We start from the raw sequence: 16,397 nt of genomic DNA on the forward strand, positions 1-16,397 counted from the left end.
ACTGGGGATAGGTACCCTATGATCAATCATTATCTGTATTTTGACAACTTGAGTTTTTCTCTGAAGGTCTCCATCTACTGCAAAAGGAAGCCTCTTTGTTGAGCAGTAAGAACTGCATTTATCTGTGAGTGTAATGACAACTAGTTAGAATTTGGTTAGGAACTTTACTAGTCTAACAAAATAGTGACAGTAACTAAGTAAAACTAAGAGTCTAACATGTCTTCTGATAGCAGAAATACTTTCATTGTATCAGGTTGAAAATGAAAAAGTTGAAAAAAACCAAAGCCTGGACTTTAGTATAGTCATAAATGTTTCAAATATATAGCATGAGTGTCAATAATCCATGAAACTATCACTGTCTCACCCCTGAATCTATTTTCTCTCATTGTACCTCCCTATTTCTAATATATCGTCTTCCCAGTGCAGTCAAAAGTACAATCATCAAAGACAGGGATAAGAAAGGTCCTTGCCAATCAGCTCCTTTTCCTCTCAGAGGACTGAGGATGTCATATCTTTGACTTTGAAATCACTTCCCATAATGACTTTTGCCAGAGAACAGGCAAAAAAAAGAATTGTGTCTTATTCTTAGCACATATTCTCAGCATGCCGTTTAATGACTCCTGTGGAACTGGTTCCAAGCATGCTGTGTTTCTGTCTATACTGAGCATTAGCAAACACAAACAAACACTTCTCTACAATGGTTTGAAATTAGCAAGATAATATTGGATACATTTCTGTTCTCTTGTTGTGGAAAGCTAAAATATGTATTTACTTTCTTCGGAACCAGCCAAAATTTTGACACTATAGTGTGCCTTCCTGTTTTAGCTGTACTTAAGCAAAGCACCCCAGTTGACATGCTATATAGATTTGAGCCCTGGCCTGCAAGTATTTTTATCTACTTCTTGGAGGTGGCAGTAAGAGTGATGAAAGTATTTTTATTTCATCTGCTGGCAGCCCATTCCCACGTCCAATGTGCTCATACAAAAATCTCTGCAATGAAAAGCTAGCACGGGGTGTCAGAAGCAATAAAAGGCAAACCAAATTTAATCTCAGTATTTTTATGAGTACTGTTAAGGAAAAGTAAATGTCACAATGCTGCCTACAAGATGCTACCACTTAACACTGCCAGCTTCCCATTCCAGTGTGGCTTTTCATAAAAGTTCAGTAGCAACTGAATGGGGAACCTTTTGGAATAAAGACACATTCACATACACAGTGGCTCCACACTCATAAACAGAGACCAAATCTTGCAATACCTACAGATTGTGCTGAATTACTGACTTTGTGGAATAGTGCATATGTGAAATCTGCCATAGATCACAAAGTCATTTCTACTCAGGTGACGGGTCGGGTAGGAGGGATAGAGTAATATTTAGAAAAAGAACTCATTTGGACAAACAACTACTAACATAAGACTACCTAATAGAAGGATTGGGTCTTGATGGTTGCCAAAGTAAATTAGAGAGTCAAATCCATCTTGCTAAGCATTAAAAACTATTTAGGAAGAGATTAGAGGTCATTAGTGCCTCACCAAATAATATTCAGTTTTCTATCTTTTGTAGCAGGAATGGTTTCAATTTTCTGTCTATAATTACCAAACATCATCAAGCATGGGATTTTATAATTTTTTTACATAATTTTTATTGCAGTTCTTCATCTAAATTTTATGTTTGAATGGTTTGCCTGCTTTATGTATATTACTAGGTGTGTGCTTGGTGCCCATGAAAGTCAGGAGAAAGTATGGAATCCCCTGGCACTGGAATTATGAATAGTTGTAAGCCACCATGTGAGTGGTTGGAATCAAACCTCGGTCCCCTGCAAAATCAGCAGATACTCCTTAGTGCTGAGCTATCACTCCAGACCCCATAAATGTTTTCTGTTTGTTCATTTTTTGTTTATTTGTTTGTTTGTTTTGGGTGTCAGTAAAACCATAAGGAACACATGATGCAGGAAAAATGCTTTCCAGAAAAAAAAACAAAAACAAATGCTGTTCCTTTGCCCCAGAGTTTTATAGATCTGTGATGACCCTGAGGCACTATATCCCTACAGTTCTTTCTTCACGTATTCTGGATAAATATCTGGAATATGGTAAGCTTTTTGGAATCAGACATCAGGCACTAGAGGGAGGACAGATTTCCATATTGCCTCTAAAATGTGTTTCATGTTCAGTAATCTATCTCCCCAAGTTAAACATGGAAATAGCAAATTTTCTGTGCCAGTTAAATTTTCCATAATCTTACTCCCAGAATGTGGAGCAAAGTGGTGCTTTGGGAGGTTTGTGACTTCTTAACACTTCTAGAGTATTTGACAGATATAAATGGTTAAGACACAAAAGCCAAGTCGGCCTGCCATGAAAAAGGAAGAGAAAAATCAATTAAGGGGACTTATCTTCCTTTCACAAGAACATGGATGGAGGAAAGTTTCACAAAGCTCTACCCCTAGAGAAAGAACTGTAGGTAGTTAATGGCTACAGAGGTATGGATGACCAATGTTTTTTGAAGAGATGAAATCCCAATCTTAGGTGGTCAACCCTAAACACATGCAAATCAACATTAACTAAACTCAGTAGTTTCTATCTACCTCTCTCTATGTGTGTTATATAACACAAAAACAATTACAGAAGAAGTCATGGATCAGAAGAGGACATGGGGAAGAAATAGGGATTTAATAATCTGAACACAATGTACTCATATATGAAATGCTAAATAAATTTAAAAACAAACAAAAAGATCTTAAAAATAAATAAAAAATAAAACATAAGACATTGTAACTACCATAAAAACAAGCCACCATGGATAAACTAAAACAAACCTACACTCCTACAATGTGCATGTACATACATACATTCTTTTGAGAGATTTGTTGATGGTTTATTAATACACTAAACTGTGTAACTGCAATTGAAACTTTTCCAAATCACCAGATTAGCACTCCTATTCAGTTTTTTCATAATAAAGTATAATAAGATGAAACAAAAACTAACACATCAGAATTGAACAAACATAGGGAAAGATCCAAAGAGAAAGTACAATAAATAGACCCACCCATTTTTACACTCAGCAATTCTATAAAAAAATCACTAAAGTGGAAGCCATAACATATATGCAAAGGACCCTTAAAAGGAGTTTGTTTCCCCAGTGAGATTCCCTTGGAGTAACCTAAATTTGCATTTGCAAGTAATTATTAAGTGGAGATTGCCTCTGGGATAGGGATGGCAGCATGTGGCTACTTCTTTCAGCTCTAGAACCACATTTGGTGAAGACACTTGCAGGCCTTGTGCATGCTTGTCTCAGTCTCTGTGTGTTTATATGTGCATCGGTTATGCTGACTTAGAGTGCCTTCTTTTCTTGGTGTCTTCCATCTCCTTCATCTTTTTTATGTTCTTTCTGCCTCCTCTTCTGCAAGATTCCCTAACCCCATGGGGAGGGAATTAAAGAAGACATCTGATTTAGGCCTGAGTCATTTGCACATTCTTACTCAGGTGAGTGCAGCATTATTTAATGCAAGCAAAGCAATTATAATATGTTGTGGAACAAACAAAATGTTATGTAATTATTGTTATTTATTAATTTAACACCAGCCTGTGTCATATTGGATTCATCAAAGAATTTATAGAGTTGTTCAACATGTTTTTCCCATGGTCACATCATAACAAGAATCAATTCACTTGTAAAAGAATTCACCTTTACATGTTAACATTACTACAAGAAGAGAAGTAAAGAAATAATGGAAACATATAAAGTGATGCTTGTGAATCAGATGAAAGAAAAAGGACTCTAAAGGTATCCTGAGCAGAATGTGGAAGCAAGTACCAGCTGAAGGAAACTACACAGAGACTTCAGGAAACAATTTGCTCCCACATCATGAATATAATGCGTCCTGTAAACAGTCATGTAATTATAAACTAAAATGTTACTGGGCTTATAAAATCCAAATATTAAAGACAAAGATGCAGTTTGGGGATAGAATGTTTATCTAGCAGGTACCAGGCCTTGTATTCAAGCTCCAGCACTGAAAAAAAAAATGCAAAAATGATTTGCCTGTCTCCTAACCTCCTGAAGAACAGGACAATTCCTGTCTTGGCTAATATGCTTTAGGGGCTTTCCATTTTTATTTAACACAACTTCGACTTAACCCTCATTTAAAAATTAGTTTGGAAGACACCTTACATCTTTGTGATTTGTGAATGGCTGTATATACCAGGGTGCTTCTTACACATTATTCAATTTTCTCTTAAATTTCTTCTGCTTGAGATATATTTAATCCTGGAATGTGAGAACTGGATGGAACCTTGACCATCAGCTGGTCCTACCTCCTCATTTTAAACTCAACAGATAACTGTTTCCCAGTTTGTCACCATGTTCTTTTGGAATGGTTACTGCAACTAACACTGGGAAAATGGAAACAGAAAGATCAAGGTCACAGTCACCCTCCCCAAGCCTTCTACATACACAGTTTTCACCGTTTTCTTTCTGCTTCTGTGTGAGGCATCTTATAAAACAATGGCTCTTTGTTATGGAGAGAAGAACAAAACCCTGGCCTCTCAGCAGTGGAGAGATTTATAAGAGCTGCAGAAGGTCAAAAGGGTAAATTACCCTGTAACTTGTTGTATGTAATCAGCATCTTTCTGGCTCAGTACAAAATGAGGCGGATTACTTAGAAGGCAAAGGTGAAGAAAAAGAAGCATAAATAATCACAAAAAAGGAAGCTTGAACAGATTATTGTCATCCCCTCACCCACCCCACCCCCAGTTTTTATACACAATTCTGGTAAATCTATTTTGTCAGAGTGTTTAAGGAGAATGAACAAGAATTTTCTTCAATTTATCTGAAAGGAGGAAGTGATGTTTTATTGTGTGAGATTTTCTTTATTTTTAAGGGTCAAGAAAGAATAGACTCACAAATTGGAGGAAATTTTTCACAATTGAGAGCTGCAATTACTCAAGAGTTACTTCCTGTGTGGAGGAATTAGGAATTAGGAAGGAGGTGTGACTTTTTGCCATTCTTTTCCCTCCCCCTTCATTCTTTGTTTCCTTTCATAGATGACTAAGAGGATGTGATAGTATTTAGACAAAACCTAGATAAACATATTTTGCTTCTTTCTTACTTTCTGTGTTCCTGTGTCTCTATCTCTGACTCTCTTCCCCACTCCATTCATACCTCACACATGTCCATGTATAAAAACATGAAGTAACTATCACATCTTGGGGACTTCTTGTCTCTAGATAATTGTACCTTAGCATTCTACATGTGGTTGTTCATGTGCTCACTAGATGACAGGAAGCTCTGTGAAAGCACTGCTTTTCTTTTATTTACCATTATATGCCTAATGTCAAACATTTGGAAATCACTTTATTTCCATATAGTATAATGAGGTCTCTTAAGTTTACCAGAGTCCTGGGTAAAGAAAAATATAGTAAATGAGAAAGCATTTTTATATAGAAATGTGGTCATTAACTTAAACCTTTGGAAGTCAAATTTTACACTCCAGAAAACATTATGAATGAAAATGTTGCAAAAAAAGTCATTTTGTATAATAGCTAAGAGTGAAAAGAACTTCTTTATCCCTGAGAACAATAAAGTGATAATCCGTATTTTAATCCTCTTTTCCTCATCTGTTCTTGCTAGTGTTTACCATATGCAAAAATAAATAAATAAAAATCTTTTATATTGACTTCTAGTCTCTTCCAAAAATTGAAAAGAAATATATTTTCTTTTTAATTGTTCTTTCTTTTCATAGTTCTCTTAACATTATTTAAATTTTTAAATACTTTCTAGTATAATTAAAAACATTGCCAGGTCTTTTTGTGGTTTAGAAGCATAATTATTGGATTTTACATAATCATTGAATATGTACCTCTTTCAAACTATGTTATAACTTTAGCATATTATCTATCTGAAAATTTAAATATATCTAAATCTACATATATATGTCTTAATAAATATATAATTATATAATATAATCTAGATATATAGATATAAATAAATAAACATATCCTATTGGCTATAGATAAAACTTATTTGAACAATTTAAAAAGTTGTAGAAATTTCATCTGAAGTTTAATCCATAGGCTTCCCTTAGATTATGCAAACCACAGCTTAGTTTTTAAAGTATGTTGCAGAATCATGTACTTTTAATTCTCATCTAGTGCAAAGGCCAATGTTGTCCAAGGTAATTTTAATGTCATTATAGAGGGAAAATAGCCTTTGGCATCATCAAGTACGGCATTTTACTAAGTTAAGTTAGTTAATGAATTTATTCTTTGACAGTTTCATAAATGTATATGATGAACTTTAATAATTTCCCCTACCCCCTTTTGTCTAAACAGCTCTTTCCAAGAGGTCTCCCTCCCATTTTCATATCATTTTTGTCTCTGTGTGTAAGATTCACTGAGTTTAATTAGGACTACTTGCATGAACATAGTTGACAAGTTATTTACTGGAAAACTGGCAACTTCACAGTGACTACATCACTGAAGAAAAGAGCTTGTTATCTTCCACATGGCAGGACTGCCTTGCCAGGCCACTGTGTAAGAGGATAACTTCAGTCCTGATGAGACATGATGTGCTGGAGTAAGTGCGTTGGTGGCTGGGGTGGGGGGGATCCACTTTTCTGAAGGATAAGAGAAAGGGCATGGGGGAAGTGGGAAGGAAGGAGAGATGGGGGAGGAGAGGGGGAGGGGGATATGATTAGGATGTAAAGTGTATAAATAAATTTAAAAAGAAAGAAAGAAAATCTAGCCTGTGGCAGGGAAATGACTTAGCTATAAAAGCACTTTGTAGAAGGCCTTGTGTAGCAATTTATATGAGAAAAGGCCCTTATAGTCTCAGACATTTGAGTTGATCCCCAGTAGGTAGTGTTGTTTGGGTAGATTTAGAAGATATGGCCTTGCTGGCGGATTTGTGTCAATGGGGGCAAACTTGGAGGTTTTAAAGCCTCTAGTCATTCCTAGTTTGTTCTGTCTGCTTTCTGTTTGTGCTTCAAGATGTGAGCTCTCAGTTTATTGTTCCAGTTGTACCTATGGCCCCTGCCTTACAATCGTGAACAAGTTTGGAATCATAACAAGTCTGGAACATACAAATCTGCAAGCATAAGCCCAAAGAAACTCTTCCATAAGTTAAAAAAAAAAGAAAAAGAAAAGCACTTGTTATTTTTAAAGCTACACATAATTGTTTTTAATTTTAAAACAAAATTTAAATGTATTGATATTTTGCTTGCATCTATGTATGTGCCCATTGAAATCAGAAGAGGACATTGGATCATCTGAAACTGGAGATATGAATGAGGTGTGAGCCATCATGTAGATGCTGAAAATTGTACCTAGGTTTTCCAGAAGAACTGCCTCAACTCTACTGCTGAGCCTCCATGATTACTAGTTTTCATCTACTAGACCTTGTGATAACTAAAAGTATAAAGAATTTTTTCTTTGTCTATCAGCCTGAAACATGTCATTATTCGAACTTTATAGCTTTTTGTCCAAAATTACTAGGTTTGATTTGTCTAGTAATCATGAACAGAATTCAATATTTGAATTATTAGAATAAATAAACGTGGTACAGAAAAAGATAATGCTACAAATGTTCACGTCATGAAGTGGATCGCTACATTTTTTTTTCACTATTGAAACTTCAGTTTTATTTACAAATACAACTTTCATAGCAACCAACTAATCTTTGTTTTTTATTTTTATTTTTTAGGTGTACTTTTTTGGGCTACTTTATTGGGTTCTTTTTCTTTCCTTTTTTAAAAAAAATATTTATTCACTTTACATTCTGGTTGTAGTCCCATCCTTCCTTCCCTCTCTGCCTTACTCTCCCTTCCTCTTCTCCATTCCCCCTCCTCTTATCCTCAGAAAAGAGGAGCCCCCAACTACCTTATCACACCACTCCAGCTCACCACGCTGTATCAGGACTGAGAGCATCCTCTTCCCCTGTGGCCTGGCAAGGCAGTCCCAACAGGGGGAAGTGATAAAAAAGCTGGCAAGAGAGTCCATGTAAGAGACAACCCCTTTTCCCCTTACTAGGGGACCCACATGGAACCTGAGCTGCCCATTGGGTTATCTGTCTGGGGAGCCTAAGTCCAGTCCATGCATGGTCCTTGGTTGGTGCTTCAGTCTCAGCAAAGTCCTCTGGGCCCTGGTTAGTTAGTCTTCTTGTGAAACTCTTATTACCTCAAAGTCCTTTTCTCATTCACATTTTTACACTCAATGTTTGGCTGTGAATCTCAGCATCTGTTTCAAACCGCTGCTGGGTTGGAGTCTCTCAGACGACAACTCTGCTAGACTTCTGTCTGTAAGCATAGCAGAATATCATTAATAGTGTCAGTGGTTGGTTCTCTCCCATGGCATGGGGTTTTGGGTTGGGCCAGGCATTAGTTGGACATTCCCTCAATCTCTGATCTATCTGTTCTATCTTTATCTCTGCATATCTTGTAGACAGGTGAAACTCAGAGCTGAAGTTTTTATGGGTGGTTTGGTGTTTGACTCCTTCTACTAGGAGTCTTGTCTAGTTAGGGTGAGTCCTCTTTAGTCTCTATGGCTCTAGTAGGAATCTGTGCTAGAGTCCCCATCATATTTTCCCAGGAGTCTCCAGTTTCCACAGCTTTATTTGTAATAGCCAGAATCTGGAAACAACGTAGATGTCCCTCAACTGAAAAAATGGATAAAGAAACTGGGGTACATTGACACAATGGAATATTGCCCAGCTACTAAAAACAAAGAAATCATAAAAAATTGAAAACAAATGAATGGAACTAGAAAAGATCATCTTGAGTGAGGTAACCCAGACCCAGAAAGGCACATATGGTATATATTCACTTATAAGTGGATTTTAGCTATATAGTACAGGATTAACATACTACAATGCACAGATTCAAAGAAGATAAGTAACAAGGAGGATTCATGAGAGGAAGCTTAAATCTCACTCAGAAGGGAAAATAGATTAGACAGAGGTAACAGTTGAACAGAGGAAACAAGGTAGAAGAGGGAATGCAGATATGAGAGTGGAGCTCAGACCTTGTAGAGTGAGGGCAGGAGGACAGAAGGCCTGTAGAGAAAAGAGAAACTTTATTGGGTTTTTATATTTACCACTCTTCCAATCCTTATTCTACCCTAATTCCTTCTAAACCTCCAACACTAGGTAAGAGACAAAGATAGTTGGAGGGGGAAAGGGGAGTAGATGTATTTAGACTACTTCCTGCTGATTAGAGGTGTCAGGTTCCTAAGGACAAGTCTAATTTCCATTTTCAGAATACCCAGCAATCCAGAAATCCAACAAACCAGCAAACCAGCAATAACAAATGCAGTAGCAAGAAACAGCAGTAGCAATGACAAACTGGACAAGCAGGACGCTGGGAAATTGATTGCCTAACTTTGTAGAGACAAGGTAGGCCAATCCTTCTAAATTTCTGCTTCACAGATAAGTCTGTGAGATATTCTGGGCCTGTAGGCCTAAGGTGGCTCTCTATTGTGATTCAGTATCTTTTAACTGATATAGGACAAGGCTTTCTGAATCTGACTAGTCCTCAAACTGAATGAGAGAATTGGTGCTTTAATCCTTGCCCCTTTTATGCTTGAGGGAACAAAGCAGATAGACCAATGTCAGTGTATGCTTCTCCCATAGACTTAGGACTTTTGCACTGTTTGTCACTTTTGGAATTTTATTAGGCTAGTGATTAGGATTCAATGTGCTGAGCACTTCTATTTTAAAATATGAACATAAACCCTAAGTATTGGGCCAAAGATAGAGTCTAGACTTTTTGGTTAAGTGTTTTTACGTACCTTCAATGACTGATGTTATTAACCACATACACCAATAAATGCAGTGTTCTCAGTACAACTCATTTGTTTGCGTTCTGAGTAAGGCCTTCAGTTAGTGGGTCAGATATAAACAAGAGACTGATATGTAGTCTAGGGACTCTAGGTACTGAATGCTCTGGGCTTCAAAGGTAACTATGATGTTTGACAATGAACTCCTCCTGTGTCCCTGACAAATGTTTGATTGAAATCTTTGCATGACTGTCAGGGGAATTTTTGCTTGTACAAAGTTGTCATGATATGACCTTTCTAATTTACTATTTAAGGAGCTTTGCTATGAATAACTATGAAAGCTTATCTAGGTGCCATTTAATAGAAATTTTCAAAGGCTTTTTGAAACAATTTCATTTACAGTTATGCAATAGAATGTAATCGAAATATCCTAATCCTGTGAATCAAGATTCCATCATTTCCACCCCTGCTTTAAATTACTGTGTCAACTTTTCTAAGCTTCCTTCTCTTTAAAAGGTTTCTCTTTCTTCATAATATTAATGTAAAAATATTACTCACTCTTTTAGATAAGTACTTGTAAGTAAAATCTGGCCTCACTTGCAGTTATTCTTAGGGAGCAAGGAGCAGGGATAGTGGAGGAAAATATAAGTCCACAAGTGTCCCCTTTAGAAATAGAGTCAAACCATACCAAGTCATTGTCCTCTACCCTACAGAAACTCAATTGCTCTTCTTACACTGTAGAAGCACCTAGCTACTTTCATCAGCAATATACAGTGGAGATAACAACAGACTATTGACTGAACAGACGTGTGTCACCCTCTGACTCTCACAGCTTTACCACTGGAGGATTTAATTTTCTTTCTGTATAACACACTCTGAATTTTTTAAAAGGTTGCATAAAATGTAAATTTAATCTTCCTAAAAGCCATAGCATCCACAATTCTGTTCACTTCAAGATCTCATAAGAGGCGACAATGTAATAAGACCCAGGCAGTCACATAAATAAGACATTGCATGATAGACATTAAATAGAGGAAGTATTAGACTAGTCCTGCCTTAGGCAAGAATATGTGGCAATTCAGTTGAGTCACTGGTGTCATGGACGCAGGAGGAGTTATATAACTTAGATGTCTTGGTGAGAAGTGGAAAAAATAAACAGAGTCCTTGAAAAAATGATTCATAGTGGTACACACCTGTTATCCCAGCCTATGGAAGACAGAATCAGGAGGATTCCCATGAGCTCAGTGCTAGCCTGAGCTAAGTGGTGAATTTCTGTCTTATAAAAATTAAGATTCAAAACATCCATAACTACCAAGACAGTGGGACATTATGCTAAGTGGAACTTAAGCCTTTGTAAGTGATTGTATAAACCATCTCATACCCAGATGGCCATAGATTACTTCTGTCATAGCTAAAGCCCTACAAGTTGCTCTTTTCCCATTTTACCATATGTCTTTTCCTTGGAGTCTGAATATTATCACGCTAAGAATCTACTGATGATACGTGATGGATGTGTTACTAAATATGGCTCTCTAAAAGATCAATGTGTATACTCAGTTTGTAGACATCCTAGCCAGTGATTGAATATATAAGCAGGATCTCTCATCTTCTTCTCTGACTTTTGCGGAACCACCTGACCTCTACAAATACTCATTAGCTCATTGTGACCAGCACTAGAACTCCATAAGTCTCAATTTCCTTATTGAAACAGAGATTTTTTAAAAATTTCATTTGGTAATTTCAAAGGTTAACTTTAGAAATGCACATGAAATTCTTTATCAGCCCTCATGCACATCTTAGGCATTCCATAATCTTTGTTTTGCTTTTAAAATCTTCCATGATTTATGGAATTGAGTTCATATTTCATCTGCCTTTCAGAGCCATCAAAAGATAAATTAAACTTGCCTTACCATTCTCTTCACTTGTCTGTATATGCTTACTTTTTCTTCATTTTCAAGCTTCATAGCTCCCCAAGCCTTTCCATTTTTAGACTCTTTCTGGTGTCCCTCTATGTTAAGAGCTTTCTCAAAAAAATACAAGTACAGTCTTTATTGATCTTTTTCTCTTTTGATTGTTACCTTGTATATTCTTTTCAAAGGTAAATAAGTCATCTTTCCTGTTTTGTTATAAATTCTCCGATGGTAGACATTAACACTTATATCAACTGTGTAACTTGTTTTTCCTGCTATCCTTGTGGCCTTATAGAAGATTTGATAACTGGTGAATTTTCCATTAACTCCAGCATCTTGTTCCAGTATTAAATACATAGGTGGCATTAAAGAACACTTCTGGATTTGTTTTTAGGTGTGCACTAGCATGTTTAAGTATTTAGCACACAGTGAACATTCCAGAAATCATATTTTTAGAGACAATCTGGTACCACATAAGGGCTACCAGAAATTACACATGCTCTTTGTGTAAATGAATTCATACAGCAATAATAGTTAACAGCTGCAATAAGTCCATGGGGAAAAAGTTATAGTTTATTAAAGACAAAAAGAGCATTAGAATTTTTAGGACAATCTTATTTAAATTTGTGTGTTATAGAACAGGTGTGATATTTGTTGAAAATATAATTTTTCAAGCTTGAGAATGATTTAGTATTTCAATGAATTAAAATACATTCCCATTTTGCCTAATGAAAATTTTGAAAATATTTTATATTCATTATTATCGTGGGAAGAGGGTTCTGATGTATCAGAATAAGAGGATGAATGGGCCTCTTACTGTCCTTAGTTTTTTTGTCAGTCAAAGCATAAGAAAGAATCAGCATGAGTGAAAAAAGAAACCAAGACAGAATCTTATTTTAAAATATTGAAAATGTTTGTTTCCAGCCTGAGGTCCAGGCTTGGGAAAGGTTTCCCTTGCACAGGTGACAAAAGAGAATTGTGACTGTGTAATAAATCATTTCAGACTCTGCTAAGTTTCTTCTGGCAAGAAACTCAGAAAATCTGACTGACAAAAAACAAACAAACAAACAAACAAAAAAAACCCAACCAACCAAACAATGACAAACAAGACTTTGCCCCATTTTAATGTGTAAAGAGAAGATTAATTTAAGTCTTCATATTTCATGTATGTATAGTAGAACTGAACTTCCTCAAAACAAAGTCTAAACAATACAGTTTAAAATCAATGGTTTTCAATTTTCAAGTTTGATATTTCAAGTTAGACAGTTCAAGTTACATATTTCATACTGAGATTAATAATTAATAACTAAATAGCATCTTTTAAATTGTATTTTGGAATTTTTTGGTCAAGGATAACATTTGCTTCTTTTTAATAACATTTTTAGTAAAGCAGAAGGAGATTATGAGCCAAGTATTGCTAGGTTTTTCTTTGATTCATTAATGTTTTTTAATCAGATCCTCAAAAAACTCTGGAAAGCAGAACTCTCTGAAGTGACTTTGTTTTCTTTTTCCTGTCTTGCAAAAATATGACAGCAAAATACTACAAAGTTGAAGTGTTAATTTCTTCGTTTCCAGTTAGAATCTATTTTGTCAGATAGGAACACACTAACCCAGGGTTAAAACTATGACTGAAGTTTTTGATAAGAAGAGGCCCCATACCACTTGTCAGCTAAGCGCTTCACTCACTTGAATGAATCATTGAATTTCTCAACCTCAACTGATTTGTCCAGAGGTCCATCAGTTTCTTTCATAACAAGAAGTTTGTCAGTGTTGGCTAAAAGTGTGTCATGATGAACAACTCAGTCGGTAAAGTGCTGTTTCCCCTTATATATGATGATGGATTCAAATTTCCTAGATGGATTCAAATTTTAATTTGCATAGTCACCATGAAGAATATCTAAAAAAAAATTTATCCATAGAAAAGATAATCTTCTTGAAAAATAGGCACAGGGAAAACTCAACCCAAACATATGGTAAAATGTTTCGATTTATAAAGAAGCTTTAAAAAGCATTTATGCCTTTTAAGTCAAAATTAGGAAGAAATATTAATCTGATGTAAATTATGCATTTGTGTCTTATAGAGGCAAAATAAGATTAGAACTTTATCCAAAATATTGTACTAAAGTGAAAAATAAAGTAAGAGTTTTCATATTTGAATAATTGAATGTCCTTCTTTCAATTGTAGTGACCATTTTCTGATGGCCAAGATCATTAAATACAAAGTATAAGAGATCCATTAAGTTCATAGAATCCATTACTATTCTAACTGAAAAGTTGAGGTCCAACAAGAGCTATGATTTGCCCTGGCAACTTTAAAGTCTCTTTAAGATCAGGATGTAAGATTACTGGACTCGTCTCGAAGAAATACAGCCTGTAGGTTCTTATTTTATATAAATAACACTTTGTAAAACCACCTTATTCTGACAGAATTGTTATTTGATACAGGCTTGACCCCAATCAGTCCCTTGCCTATCTGAAAGACTTAAGAAGCCAATCAAACTCTGGAAAAAGTTATCATTGCAGCTTGTCAGAGTGAATACTTATTCATTTCATAATCACTCATTTCCTACAGTGAATGAAAGAGCAGTCCCATAGCTGTTCGTTAAAGCTACTTTGAGCTCTAGAATGATATCACTGGGTTCAATGGTATCACTAAAACTTGGACCCTCTTTATGTAAATGATATTTTTTCTGCCTATTAGCCAAACTACTCTTCTATACTCATGTGGCACCTGCAGGCATGTGTGTGTGTGCGTGTGTGTGTGTGTGTGTGTGTATGTGTGTGTGTGTGTGTGTGTGTGTGTGTGTGTGTGTGTATCTCTGTCTGTGTCTGTGTTATGCTGTAAATATCTTATAACCAAATATTTAAGAGATCCTAAAACAAGCCAGGTATGGTGGTGCATGCCTTTGATCCAGGCACTTGGGAGGCAGAGGCAGGTGGATCACTGTGAGTTCGAGGCCATCCTGGTCTACAAAGTGAGTTGAGGACAGCCAAGATAACACAGAGGAATCATGTCTCAAAAAACAAAGCAAACAAACAAAAAGAGTTCCTAAAACGGCCAATCATCCATTTTTATCTTTTCTGGGTTTCAACTTTTTCTTCAGTCTTCATATGAGGATCAACTTTTCAACCATTCATTCATCCTTTCAATAAAGCAATTTTTATCATCAAGTGATAACAATATGAAGGGAAAAGATGCTTAACTTCTGAGAGAATCCATTAAGAATTCATTCAGCTATGCTGCCGGTCTGATAGTTTCTGAGCTAGAAAGTACCTTAGATTACTAGTTTTCGTCAACATTCTTTCATGATCAAAATGTCCCAAAATTCCAGGTAATAAATATGACAGATAACAAGGACAAAGTTGCTTCTTATGTCCAATATAAAATGAAATTAATAAAACTGATCTGAAACTGTTTACAAAGCTATTGCCCAGGGTAACAGTAATCACATGCACTTCTAGCCCAGATTCAGGAATAACTAAATCTATATCAATGGCCTTATTCTTGTTTTAATTGTCACATATGGACTTGTTAATGGATACTTACATGTTTCTCCTGATACTTGCCAGTGACTGGATAATTGTTCTAACAGCAATTTTCATCCTTTAATAAAACACTTTCAAATATGGATGTTTCAATTGTGTCAGCTACCCTGCAAATAGTATATTAATGATCAGGCCATATTGTACATATATTTACAATCTAAACAGAAGGTAATTAATCTGGTCCAAAGTTCTTATATCCACCACAGCAATCTCAAACCCTTTGTTGTTAATAGAAGATATGCTATGATTCTTTAGCCTAACACAACTAGCCAAGGGAGCTACTTTCAAAATACCACCATAATCACATGAAGAAATGAATTTCTCTCCTCGTTTCTTATTATCTTATTCTAAAGAATATAATTAATAGCATTTACATTTGCATGTCAGTCACTTTTTTACTTTATAAAATATTAATTTGTTAGAACATGTATGGTATTATAAAAATTATGGTCAAAAGTAGATTCAATATAAAAGTATATGTATGTGGTACAGTGACTAGAAAGTCAGCAAATATCGTTTTAGTCCTAGAGAGACATCTATTTGAATTGTTATTATTGCTTGCTTTTGCTTTTCAAATGTAATAGTTACAAATACTCATAAAGAAATATTAATACTTTTAAAAAGTCACTTTATAACAAACATAAAACCACCTAAAGAATAAAAATGTTCATTTATAAACAATCAACACCTTATACTGAGGCAAAGAGCACAGCTCTCATATTTGTCATAACTCTCCTTAAGATTCCACAAACACTAGAGCCTGCACATGGTGACACAATCTTTAATTCTAAGAGGAATAGGCAGGCAGACCTCTGTGAGTTTGAGGCCAGCCAGATCTAAGTAGCAAGGTCCAGGACAGCCAAGATCCTGTCACAAAACAAAACAAAATAAAACAAAACACTTCTAAAAGAAAACCTTTCTAACTAATCCAAAATATACATTTTTAGTGAATATTTATTTATTAACTGAAGGCTAACTACAACATAAAATAACTAAACAGTTTAGCCAATAAAATACAGTATCATTTGATCACATTTTCAGTATTTCAGTTTGCCTATTAACATCCCCAAATATGTCATTTATTTTCTTAAACATTGTCACTATTTGGCAGCAGAGTCTATTTACATAATAGTTTCATTTGCCATTTATTCCAACAACTTGAGAAGAATTATTTG

The 16,397-nt window shown here is 35.5% G+C and overlaps 1 protein-coding gene across 6 annotated transcripts in view; it reads right to left on the reverse strand.

Annotated features, from left to right (window-relative positions):
• The window catches only part of SLITRK2 (SLIT and NTRK like family member 2), a 79,878-nt gene that overhangs the window by 51,503 nt on the left and 11,978 nt on the right, over positions 1–16,397 (reverse strand). For 5 of the 6 annotated variants that reach the window (XR_014780790.1, XR_014780791.1, XR_014780792.1 and 2 more), the window contains one exon: positions 15,224–15,329. The gene's annotated coding sequence lies outside the window, so the exon portion shown is untranslated. Of the gene's footprint in view, positions 1–6,017; positions 8,290–9,013; positions 9,045–15,223; positions 15,330–16,397 lie in introns of those variants that run through there. The other variant, XR_014780795.1, reaches the window with a different exon arrangement.

Source organism: Acomys minous (genome assembly GCF_964271855.1).
Source record: "Acomys minous genome assembly, chromosome: 7".
NCBI classification, from domain to species: domain Eukaryota; kingdom Metazoa; phylum Chordata; class Mammalia; order Rodentia; family Muridae; genus Acomys; species Acomys minous.